Source organism: Stomoxys calcitrans, chromosome 2, assembly GCF_963082655.1.
Source record: "Stomoxys calcitrans chromosome 2, idStoCalc2.1, whole genome shotgun sequence".
NCBI classification, from domain to species: domain Eukaryota; kingdom Metazoa; phylum Arthropoda; class Insecta; order Diptera; family Muscidae; genus Stomoxys; species Stomoxys calcitrans.
The window spans coordinates 134,953,678-134,966,450 of NC_081553.1; positions in this window are offsets into that span (position 1 = coordinate 134,953,678).

A 12,773-nucleotide genomic window follows, 5' to 3' on the forward strand; every position below is an offset into this window, starting at 1 on the left:
AATCTTCGTCAATAGAAGAAGCGTGCGATGAACACTCTTAACAGAGCACGCATTTTAATAAAAAAAATTCAATAATTTGCAAGCGTTGTTCGTTCGTATGACGATTCATGGTTAAATTATGGACCAAACTGAAGATATTTGACAGTGAAATAAAACACGAAACGTGCGTGAGCTGTTTAAGCCAGTGTTGCCTAAGAGAAAATAGCTAAAATATGATAAATTTAATTTCGAGACGTTGACGTTTTTGGTTGGCTGTAGGCGGAGTTTAACTATTCCGTACTATTTTATACGCTTTTCGTAACATCCTATGAATTTTAAATCCGATTTCATTCCTGGTGTATTAGGTCAATGAGTTAGTCAAACAGCTCTTTTACATTTATTAAACTCAAAAATAGGGTCGAAAATGTATATTTGCATTTTTTGTTATCCAACTTCATACCAAATTTACTTACTTTCTTTCATTCGTTCTTGAATTGGGACTTTAGTAGAAATAGTTATATTTTGGTCTCAATAGCACTTTTTTCATTGTTATTGGCATCTAATTAATTCTTTACAATACTGCCGCAAACAAAATTTCAATGCAATATTTAAATATGTTGCCTGAAAAGTGAAAATAATATGTTTTAGTCTTTGTAAATAGTACTTATTATTGGAGGATTATTGAAGGCCACCGTAGCGCAGAGGTTCAGATTTCCTGCTCCGTTCGTGGTGGTTCGTTAAAAAGTACAATTCAAACAGTATTACGAAAACTTATACATTTCGTTCCTTTTAAGTACAAATGTGTTCAAATCATGATTTTCTGGCCCCTCTCAATCTCTTGCCACCTTCATGCAAAATTTCAACATGCTTGGTTTAACCCTTTTGTATAGATTTTGTCTATTATTCCTCCAATCAGGGCCACATTTTAATATTTTTACATTTCGAAAAGGAATGTCTTCCTTCTTGACTAAATCCAGTGCTGCGCCTGGCCAAATTTTGCCAACCATTTTCAAGGCGCAACGATACATCTCAATTGAGCGTTGATCCCCGAAAACAATTAATTTGTATCGGCCCCGATACCTGCCTGCATCGTCAAAAACTGGACTACGTCCCGTTATTGTCCCTTGTGCCGTTTCCGCTCATTTGGGGTAGCCTGTGTAGCGAAGCTCCGAGGCCAATTATGGGAACCTCTCTCCTTATCGGTGAGAGTTTTAGGACCATTCATACCAAGCCACTTAACAAACCTGATAGCGATGAGCCTTTTATTGTTCCAACCTCTCAAAGAGCTAATTGGTTTGAAAAATAGGCATGCGAAGATAAAATATGTTCAGCCTTGTCCTTAAGACTCGAACCAGGTGTCTTCGTCAAAAGCCCCAGCTGCCCAGTCGTCTGTCGGCTAGTGGAGCCTGGAGCGTCTCCACCAGTCGAGGTTTCAGTAGCAGACAACATGCTACGGTCTGATACCACCACCGCAGCTGTTGGGTCTTTCGAGTCCATTCTAAGCTTATTCCCGGGCTCTAGACCTGCCGCCTAATGGATAACACAGTCGTAGCTATCCTTGATTGACTTACAATATTTTCCTAAAATAACTACTTATTACGAGTTTCAGAATATTCCTGCGGAGCGAAAAAACAAAACGTCCGCTCCACTCAACGGTTCAAACAAAAATCCGCTCTTAAACAAAACTTAATCCTATTTTTCGAAGAAATGGCCCACCCTTAAAGTAATTAAGAGAACATTTCCTTTGTGTTTTATAATCTGACCCGAGATCATGAGAAGCAAAAACGGATGACGTTCTTTTATGGGGGTTAAATTATCTTTATTTCTGCCATTATTTCGAGAAATCTTCAAAACAGGAGTTACCACCTTGGGATTTCCCTTTGCAAAATCCTACTAACGACTTTAAAAAAGATTTTTATGCCCATCACCATAGGATGGGGATATACTAATCTAGTTATTCCATTTGTAACACCTCGAAATATTGATTATTTTACATACGATGTTCTGTTTTGATTTCTAACAATTGCGCGAAGTACCGTCCAAATCGGTCTAAAAACGGATCACCCGATTTGACTTGTGGAGCCCCTGGAAGCGTAATTTCCGTCCGATTTGTTTTTTTATACCCTCCACCATAGGATGAGGGTATATTAATTTCGTCATTCTGTTTGTAACTACTCGAAATATTCGCCTGAGACCCTATAAAGTATATATATTCTTGATCGTCGTGACATTTTATGTCGATCTAGCCATGTCCGTCCGTCTGTCCGTCGAAAGCACGTTAACTTTCGAATAAGTAAAGCTATCCGCTTGAAGTTTTGCACAAAAACTACACTAATAGGTGGGTTGGGATTGTAAATGGGCCATATCGGTCCATGTTTTGATATATCTGCCATATAAACCGATCTTGGGTCTTGACTTCTTCAGCCTCTAGAGGGCGCAATTCTTATTCGATTGGAATGAAATTTTGCACGACTTGTATTGCTATGATATCCAATAACTGTGCCAAGTGTGGTTCAAATCGGTCCATAACCTGATATAGCTGTCACATAAACCGATCTTGGGTCTTGACTTCTTGAGCATCTACAGGACGCAATTCTTATCCGATTGGAATGAAAATTTGCACGTGTTTCGCTACGACTTCCAACAACTGTGTTAAGTATTGTTCAAATCGGTCCATAAACTGATATAGCTGTCATATAAACCGATCTGTGGACTTGACTTCTTGAGCTTATAGGAACGCAATTCCTATCCGATTTGGCTGAAATTTTGCATGACGTATTTTATTATGACTTTCAACTACTGTGCCAAATACATTTCAAATCGGTTCATAATCTGATATAGCTGCCATATAAACCGATCTGGTATCTTGACTTCTTGAGTCTCTATAGGTCGCAATTATTATCCGATTTGCCTGAAATTTTGTACGACCATGAACATACGTGTTTATTATGGTCTGAATCGGTCTATAGCCTGATTCAGCTCCCATATAAATCGATCTCTCTATTTTACTTCTTGAGCCCCAAAAGGGTGCAATTCTTATTCGAATTGGCTGACATTTTACACAGGTCTCCAACATATAAGTATATTGTGGTCCGAACCGGACTATATCTTGATATCACTCTAATAGTAGAGTAAATCTTTTCTTTTATCTTTTTTTGCCCAAGAAGTGATGCCGGGAGAAGAACTCGACAAATGCGATCCATGGTGGTGGGTATGTAAGATTCGGCCCGGCCGAACTTAGCACGCTTTTACTTTACTATATAATCTGGTATAGCTCCCATATAAACCAGTCTCTCTATAATCCTTGTTCGGTTCCTAGAAACTTTAATTGTTCCTTGTTTGACAGAAGTTCGGTACGTATAATAGAATTATGACCTTCAAAAAAAATTTATTTTCTATAAATTTTTAGCAGGGTTCCCTAGATTCGACCCGGCCGAACACGCTTTAACTTGTTATTTTTTTGGAATTATAATACAGCAAACAAAAAAGTGCCTTGTTATTTTAGACGAACAATGAATAGCATTGCTTCAATAATATTTGCAATGAATCTACCAGTTTGCAACAAAAAGCACATTGATGTTTAGTTGCGAGCCATAGTGCACACATACACCCCCTAAACAATGAAACCATGCTTTCCATATATCAAAATCATAACCGATTTCTTTAATTTTGTTCATTGCTGTAATAACAGCTCTTATCTACTTGTAACATGCATACACTCTCACACAATCGGTAGCTCATTCGTTATCTGCCGTACCGTGAATTGGGAACAGAACAACAGCCCAAAAAAGGAAAAGAAATCAACTGCCAATAACAGCAACTTGGGCTTAACTAATTTATCATTTCCGGCAAAATAAGCCGAGTAACCAGCAATCGAGAAAGAGGAAACAGATGAAGCAACTCAGATAACGATTTGTTCAAGTGGAAATAAATTGAATACACTCATCTTGGCGTGGATGAATGCCGCGACTCAGATGCCAGCAATGTCAGCAATCCCATCACCACCACCACCTCGGCCAACCACCGTCAGAGGCGGCTACACCTCCTGCCTAGCCAACACTCTTCAGCGAAATCCTGTAGACAAAATGCAGACTGATTTTCATAAAATATTGATGGACGTTATGCTCGTTGGAAAATGCCCACATACACTGACACACATCCTGCAGTCCTCAGTCACTCACTCACTTACTTGGTGGAGCCCGGAAACAATACCGTTCAGCCTTAACTCCTTGCCACATACAACGCTTAGGCAAAGAGATGAAACAAAAACACCGAACAGTAAATAATAGGCTGCCGCTAGACAGGCTGGCAGGCGGCAGGCAGTCAAGCCAAAAGAGTTTTTTGCTACTTTGTATTTAGCCATAGCATAGTGACTGGATTGTGGCTGTTGCCCCGGCTGTCTATTTGGGGTAAAATATCCATATTATTGCCACCATTAATATTAGCTCTAAAATATGCATGCAACGATTTTATCTTACGACTCCACACACACTAAAGCCAACGCAGCACTTTTGAGCCCTTCAAAAGGGGATGGTGATAAGAAGGGATCATAAATTTTGTTCAGAGCAGGGCAGAGAGCGTAAAAACCAAGTATTTCGAATTGTTTTGCATGAATTGTTTATGAAAGTAATTGAAAATGCATATTCTTGTTATAATTCATAATTTTCACTTTATTATTCACAGCATTATAATGGCCAAGAGATGCGACAGAATGAAACCTTAGGAGGAGGGACACACACAACTGATGTTAAAGGATTTATTATTCTATGCCAAACAAAAAAAAAATGCCAAACGTCGTGTCTCTACGAGAGAGAGAGGCAATTATCAACAAGGCAGGACTTCCAGATTAATCTGGTGGAAAATCAGCACTTTTGAAAAAATATCGCCATTTTCGGCACTTCAATTAAAAAGTAAAAGCGGAACTTTTGTTAAAACAATAAAATACACAGTTTTAATAGAAAAAATACAAAAAGAAGTAAAAAGGCACTATACCAAATATCACCAAAATCGAATAAAAATGGAGGCGTATAGATACTCAAGACCCGCGATCTGTTTATATGTTGGACATTTATGCTTTTGGATCTATTTTACGTCGGTATTGGAATCTATACCCTGTACTTCATATCTCGAAATTCAGCGATATCTGTCATAAATTGAGGCTTGTAGGTTCATATCGCGGTTAAATCCATTTTTGGGCCTATTTCAGCGGGATTCGGTGTGGATATTATAAGGCATAAGCGTATTTTGCACACAAAATTATAGCCAAATCGGACCAAAAATTTAGGCTCCTAGGGACTTGACAAGTTATTTTGGAATGACCGCTTTGTACGGGAGCTATATCCAAATCAGAACCGATATGGCCCATTATCAATCCTTAACGACTTACATTACAGGTACGTGTGTAAAAATCCAAGTGAATATCGTTATTCGTTCCTTATGGCCACTATAACTAAACATGTTCCGAGTTTGATCTATTTGGCATGGAAGTTAGGAGAATTCATGTCCGTCTGAGATGCTGGCGAGAACATTATAAAACAAGTAAGAGCGTGCTAAGTTCGGCCTGGCCAAATCTTATATACCCTCCACCATGGATCGCATTTGTCGAGTTCTATGCGCAGTATCTCTGTTGTACTATTGGAGCTATATCAAGTTATGGTCCGATTCGGACCATAAATGAATGCTGAACATTGTAGAAGTCATTGTGTAATATTTCAGTTCATTCGGATAAGAATCGCGCTTTGTAGGGGCTCAAGAAGCAAAATCGTGAGATCGGTTTATATGGGAGCTGTATCAAGCTTTTGATCGATTCAGACCGCATTAGACACGTATGTTGAAGATCATAAGAGACGCCGTTGTACAAAATTTCTTCCAAATGGGATGAGAATTGCGCCCTCTAAAGGCTCAAGAAATCAAGATCCCAGATCGGTTTATATGGCAGCTATATCAGGTTATGTGCCGATTTGCGCCATACTTAGCACAGTTATTGCAAGTCGTAACTAAACACCTCATGCAAAATCGAATGAGAATGATGAAGATCCAAAATCGGTTTATATGGCAGCTATATCAAACATGGGCCGATTTAAACCATACTTAGCGCAGTTGTTGTAAATAATATCAACACACCACGTGCAAAATTTTAGTCAAATCGGCTATGAATTGCGCCCTCTAGAGGCTCAAGAAGTCAAGACCCAAGATCGGTTTATATGGCAGCTATATCAAAACATGGACCGATTTGACCCATTTACAATCCCAACTGACATACACTAATAAGAAGTATTTGTGCAAAATTTCAAGCGGCTAGCTTTACTCCTTCGAAAGTTAGCGTGTTTTCGACAGACGGACGGACGGACATGGCAATATCGACTTAAAATGACATGACGATCAAGAATATATATACTTTATGGGGTCTTAGACGCATATTTCGAGGTGTTACAAACAGAATGATGAAATTAGTATACCCCCATCCTATGGTGGAGGGTATAAAAAATGTTCAGCGGTGGTTATCCCCTGGCGACATATGTGAAGTACTATTCCATGTAAAAATTACTCCCCAAAAAAGGTGTCGCACTGCGGTACGCCTTTCGGACTCAGCTATAATGTTTCAATGCATTGGAAATTGAATGGCACCATCATTCGGTGTTGAATACAAAGAAGAATATATTTTTCCACTTTTGAAAAAAATCGTCATCTTTAAAAACAAAAATCAACACTTTGCTTTTTTTGAAACTAAAAATCGGCAAATCGGGTAGCCCTGTAACCAGGACAACTACCATTTTTGCGAATGTCGTAGGTCCTAACACAGCTCACTCTGTCACATTTCAGCGAAATCGGGTAATAAACGCTGCTTTTATGGTTCCAGAGACTAAAATCGGGAGATAGGTGTATATGGCAGCTATATCCAACAAATAACCAACTGAATCATGTAGGGAACGGATATCAGAAAGCCTAACATAAATGCGCTTTTTGTGGGCTTAAAACTTTAGATCGGGAGATCGGTCTATATGGCAGCTATGCCAAAATATAGCCCGATCTTAACCCTACTCAGTACGAAAGTCGAGGAGCTCAACCCTAAACATTGTGGCAAATTTGAGCGAAATCGGATAATAAATGTGGCTTTAATGGACCTAAAACCATAAATCGCGAGATCCGTCTATATGGGGGTTATATTAAGATATAGTCCGACATACCCCATCTTCGATCTTTACCTGTCTATGGACAGAAAAAAAGAATCTACGCAAGGTTTCAGCTTGTAATTTTAATTTTTTTAAGCCTGTAGCGTGATTTCAACAGACAGACGGAAATGGCTAAATAGTCTTCAATTTTTACGACGATCAAGAATATATATATATATATAGAATATATATATTATATACTTTATAGGGTCGAAAATGGATATTTCGATATGTTGCAGACGGAATGACCATCGTTCGGTGGTGGGTATAAAAAATTGTAATTCATAAGTAGACCATGTAGACCCGACTTAGATATAAAGGTACATAAAACACAAATTTTTCATTCAATTTCACTGAATATTGGATGAGTAAGTTGTATTAGGACCCTACACATATTTGAATACCGCTGCTATATTAGCCGATCTCCCGATTGAAAGTCTTTAGTCGATAAAAGGCCTATTTTTCAACCGGTTTCACTGCAATTTGGAAGAGTGAGTGATGCATTTTTGTGATTGCGTCAAAATTTGATGCATTGAGCCATATTATGCTGTATGATGCAATATAGTCCGAGTCGGCCCATTTATGGATATTGCTGCGATTTAGATCGATCTGCATTAAGACGAATTTTTTGTAAATTGAACATTGAAGATTTTAGCAATAAATACGAGCCAAGGAACCAAAACCAAGGAAATGAAGATGCTATCTTAAAATTTAAGTTGCTATTTAAAAAACGGTCAAAAAAGTCAATATTTCGAAGTGTTGCAAACGGAATGACTAGTATGCCCCCCTATGGTGGCGGGTATAAAATTTATTATTTACCATCAAATTTGACTATGTTATTGAAGGCGCTTTTACGCCTCAAAACACTATTACACGTATGGCAACACATAATGACGATTGATTTCACTCAAAGTTGCGAATCCTTTAACTTTAACAAGCCTAACGCGCTCATTCTGTTTCGACCTTTAGGCTGCGGGTAGTGTTGTTTCAAACTATTTTGTAATTTTTAGGGATAGAGGGTATATTAATTTAGTCAGTCATTCCGTTTACAACACATCGAAATATCTATTTCCGACGCTACAAAGTATTGGGTTGCCCAAAAAGTAATTGCGGATTTTTCATATAGTCGGCGTTGACAAATTTTTTCACAGCTTGTGACTCTGTAATTGCATTCTTTCTTCTGTCAGTTATCAGCTGTTACTTTTAGCTTGCTTTAGAAAAAAAGTGTAAAAAAAGTATATTTGATTAAAGTTCATTCTAAGTTTTATTAAAAATGCATTTACTTTCTTTTAAAAAATCCGCAACTACTTTTTGAGCAACCCTATATTTATATTTCTGTTACTTTTTGGGCAACCCAATAGATTGATCTGCCGATTGAGGGTCTTAAGCCCATAAAAGCTGCTGTTATTATTCGATTTCGCTAAAATTTTAAATATTTAGTATTCTTAAGCCCCCCGACATCCGACTAAAATATGGTTCAGATCGGACCATATGGATATAGCTGTCATATAGACCTATATGCCGGTTTAGGGTTTTAAGCCAGTAACAGGTGCAATTATTATCCGATTTCCCTGAAATTTTAAATAGTGAGTTAACTAAAGCCTCCCGTTATCCGATTCAAATATGGATCAGCGATCTGCCGATTAAGGGCTTTGAGTCCATAAAAGCTGCACATATTACCCCATTGCGCTGAAACTTGAAACAGTGAGTTGTTCTAAGCCTTCCTTCATCACACCTAAATATGGTCCATAACGGACAATATCATTATTATTCTTTATTCAGATATAGCTGCCATATAGACCGATCAGCCGGCATAGAGCCTACATCCCGTAAAATTCGCATTTATTATCCGATTTCGCTGTAAGTTGACTTGTATTAAGCCTCCCGTCATCCATTCAGCATATTGTCCAGATTAGACTATATTTAGATAGCTGTCATATGGACCGATCTTCCAATTTAGGGTTTTATCCCATAAAAAGTGGATTTGTTGCCTGATTTCGCACAAACTGTGACTTGTATAAGAGTTCTCGGGACCTGAATCACATATGATCCAGACAAGCCCATATTTGCTTATTACTATTACTATAGATATAGTAGTGGAGTTGTTATAAAAGAGGTTAATTTATCCATGGTGGTGGGTATCCAAAGCTGGACTTACATATTTTTAGTGCAGCGTCGATACCAATTGTGTTTTATTTGTTGCTTTTGTTTTGTTTCTATTGGCGCTTACTTGTTATTTCGTTTACATAGAAAACAAATTTAAAGCATATTTTCAGGCTTTTCTATTAAATTCCATATTATTTTATTTAATTTTAACAGATGTTGCGTTTTCTCATTATAGCGTGAATTAGTTTGCTGGTTGTTGGTGGCCAGGATCACCAGAAATGCACTGGCCTGAACGGCAGGCATTTTGACAATATAGTACATCGTTCATTTTTGCAGACTTTTTTCCGAATCTAAGAAGAGGTTTGTTGAAATCAGTAAGGAATTTTGCTTCCTTGCTGGGAAATTTCTAAAATTTAAGTGAATGTATTTCCCTAAGAGGAAAGGGTCAGCCTTTTTGACCTCTGATACTGTACCTTCACCTCTACTCACAACTCATGCGATAAGTTTCGACCGGTCGATGCTTCCCGGTTCAATCTGGGTCACTAAATTTGGCATTAAGTGATCCGCCATCTTCGCTGACGAATGTTATTTCTTAACCTTCACAAAAGAAAACGGGTTCATCTATATCGGTGGATCCCCCAGGGAGTAAGGCTGATTAGTTGGCTACTAATACTATCCTTCCACAGGAAAAAATTTGTGCTAGAAACGACTCCCAAACGGTGCGGTTAATCCTTGTTTAGTTGGACGAGATTCTCAGGCCGTTAGGAATTTACAACTCGGGCCGCTGAATGCGATTTGGTTGTAGTTCCACCTCGGAGGACTTTATTTATTTATAATTTGGTTAGTTATAAAAGAAAAGTAACGAACCTTTCTTATTTTTTTTAATATATGAATTCAGAATCTTTCAAACTTTCAAGTTTTTTTTGTCGATTTCATTGAAACCACTTATTTTGCACACTTAGAATGCACACCATACCTGCAAGTCCAATTGCAATCCAGGCCCTGATGATGTACAATCTGCAGTATACAGAAACTGTGCCCTTGTCACATTTATTTAATAACTCATTGATGTCTGACTGTCTTCACGCCCGGTGAATAGATAGCTTTATCATACCACTTTCTAAAAGGGGAAGTAAAGTCAAGGTCGAAACTATAAAGGAATCCAAAGCTTAGTGCTATTCCGAAACTTTTTGATAAACTGGTTGGTGATAGGATCGCTCATATAGTCGATTCAGTATACGAACAACCTTGAATTTGCATATCACATTTTCCAATCGTTTGCAAAATTTCATCAGGACGATGTAATATATACGGATTTCAGTAAGATTTGCGATAAAATGAGCCATAGCCTTCCTATTTTTAAACTTACAAAATTGGGTTTCCACCCTCCCTTTTGTACTGGATATCGTCTTATATAATGTAGAACCCAACGTGCCTTATTTAGACACTGTTTGTCACGCCCAATTCATATTTCGTCTGGTGTCGCACGAGGAAGTCATCCAGGTATAATTCTGTTCGATCTGTCAGAATCTGTTCGAATTAGTTCAGAAACAACTCCGCAGCTCTTAGAGGACTGGAATCGAATGATCCATTGGAACTTCCCTCCTACACCAGCCGTTTTAAGCTAATAGATTTGCCACCACTTGAACATAGGAGTATCATGCTATGTGACCTTTTCATTGACAAGCTTATCAATGGAGAAATCAACTCTCAATACCTGTTTGTTAGGTATGAGCTTTAATGTCCCTTCATGGTCAACAAGGAAATTTTTCCTCCGAACTTACCGATTTTTAAAAATCAATATCAACAAAATAAGCCTTTGCAAAAATGTTAACGAATTAAGCCACATTTTCTGCGGATCTGACCCTTTTCATGTTATTAAACGAACTGTTCTACAAAACTTTAAAATCGAGCTCAACAAAAGGGCAATTTTTCCTCTTGTTCCTGTAGCTTATATTGCCGGAAGCAGCTAATGCCTTGATGAAACCTAGTGTAGACATTGATCTACCAACACAAGACTCAATATAATATTCAAACTTTAGCTTACTTTCCGACTTCACTTTACCGGCATTTTCAATCGTTAATCAATCAATCATTTAACCGTTTCCTGCCGTTTCAATTTCTTTTTTCTGCCCCTTCATACGCGTTGTTCCTGTTCCTACTTCATATCCCACAGCTCCATATCCTACAACCCAGCTTCATAACTGCTTTCTTATAAGAATGGAATCATTCGTATACCTATGTTTCAAAAATAATATCAATGGGATCGGTTTTTGTTATATAAAAGATACGGTTTCTCTTTTCCTTAAAATGTGGGCTTTGCCATGGGCACCACACACTTCCTTATGTTGGTTTAACGAAAGCAATCAAGCACCGTATTTACTATAAGTGTTGCCAATACTTTAGTTAATTTTTAGTTGATATAAATTTTCTTAATTTAATTTAAACATTTCTTATTATCCAAAAAAATGTTTTTACGTAGGTTAGATTAGGTTAGGTGAAAAGAGGGTGCAGATATTAATCCGCCTCATGCCACTATGGACATACACCTAAGCCAGTAATCGGCTTGTTGTGCACTCTAAAAACTATAAAATAACCTCAAAAATGAAAAAAATTTAAGTTAGGAATTCCGTGCTACTTACAAAATTCTTAATTGTTTTCGATACCACTCTCCTAAGATGGTTAATGTCTGGTATTGGGTCCCCACCTAAGTGCCGGTATCTGTTGGACGCGAAAGTCAGGCAATGACAAGGAAATGCTCCCTACACACGCTATCACTTGCCGCACCGATTCTACATAAGTCAGCTCGTAGTCCTATTTGTCCCGTTATGATACCAATAGCTATACTGACCTCCTTCTAACTTCCTTTCAGTAAAGCCTCGTCTTCTCACGATCTGGATCCCCCATAGGATTTTCGCCGTCCTACCGACCGTTTCGCTGTTCCACAATTTTGCAGGCGCATTCGTCGCCCACTACCTCAACTCGGACTGCGTCGACCCGAAAGGTTTCGGGTTAACCAAGTTAATTAACGGCAGTCCTCTGTCCTTCACCGCCAAATCGTCTGCCCTTTCATTCCTCCTTACTCCGTTATGGCCTGGCACCCAAACGATGAGGATTTTGCCATCCTCAGAAAGCTAAATCTCCTTCTTACACTGAAAGACTGTTCGTGACCTTACCGTCCTGGTTGTTATTGCCCTTATGGCAATTTTTCTGTCCGTGAAGATGTTCACGCTCGACATCCTCGCGTTAGCACCACTCCACTTCACATATTTCGTGATCGCCCGGATCTCCGCCCACAGGACCGTATTATGGTCAGGCAATCTAAAACAGATTTCAGTCCCTGTGTTCTCAATTTAGACCCCCAGACCCACTCCGCGCTCAAGCTTTGATCCATCAGTGTATCATGATCTTCCAGATGACAATACTAGGGTTCCGTCAATCCAAGACTGTGCCGCTGGCAGCAGTGCCCTGCACTAGACCTCCTCTCAGGTATCCGATCGGAAACCTCTTCCCTTC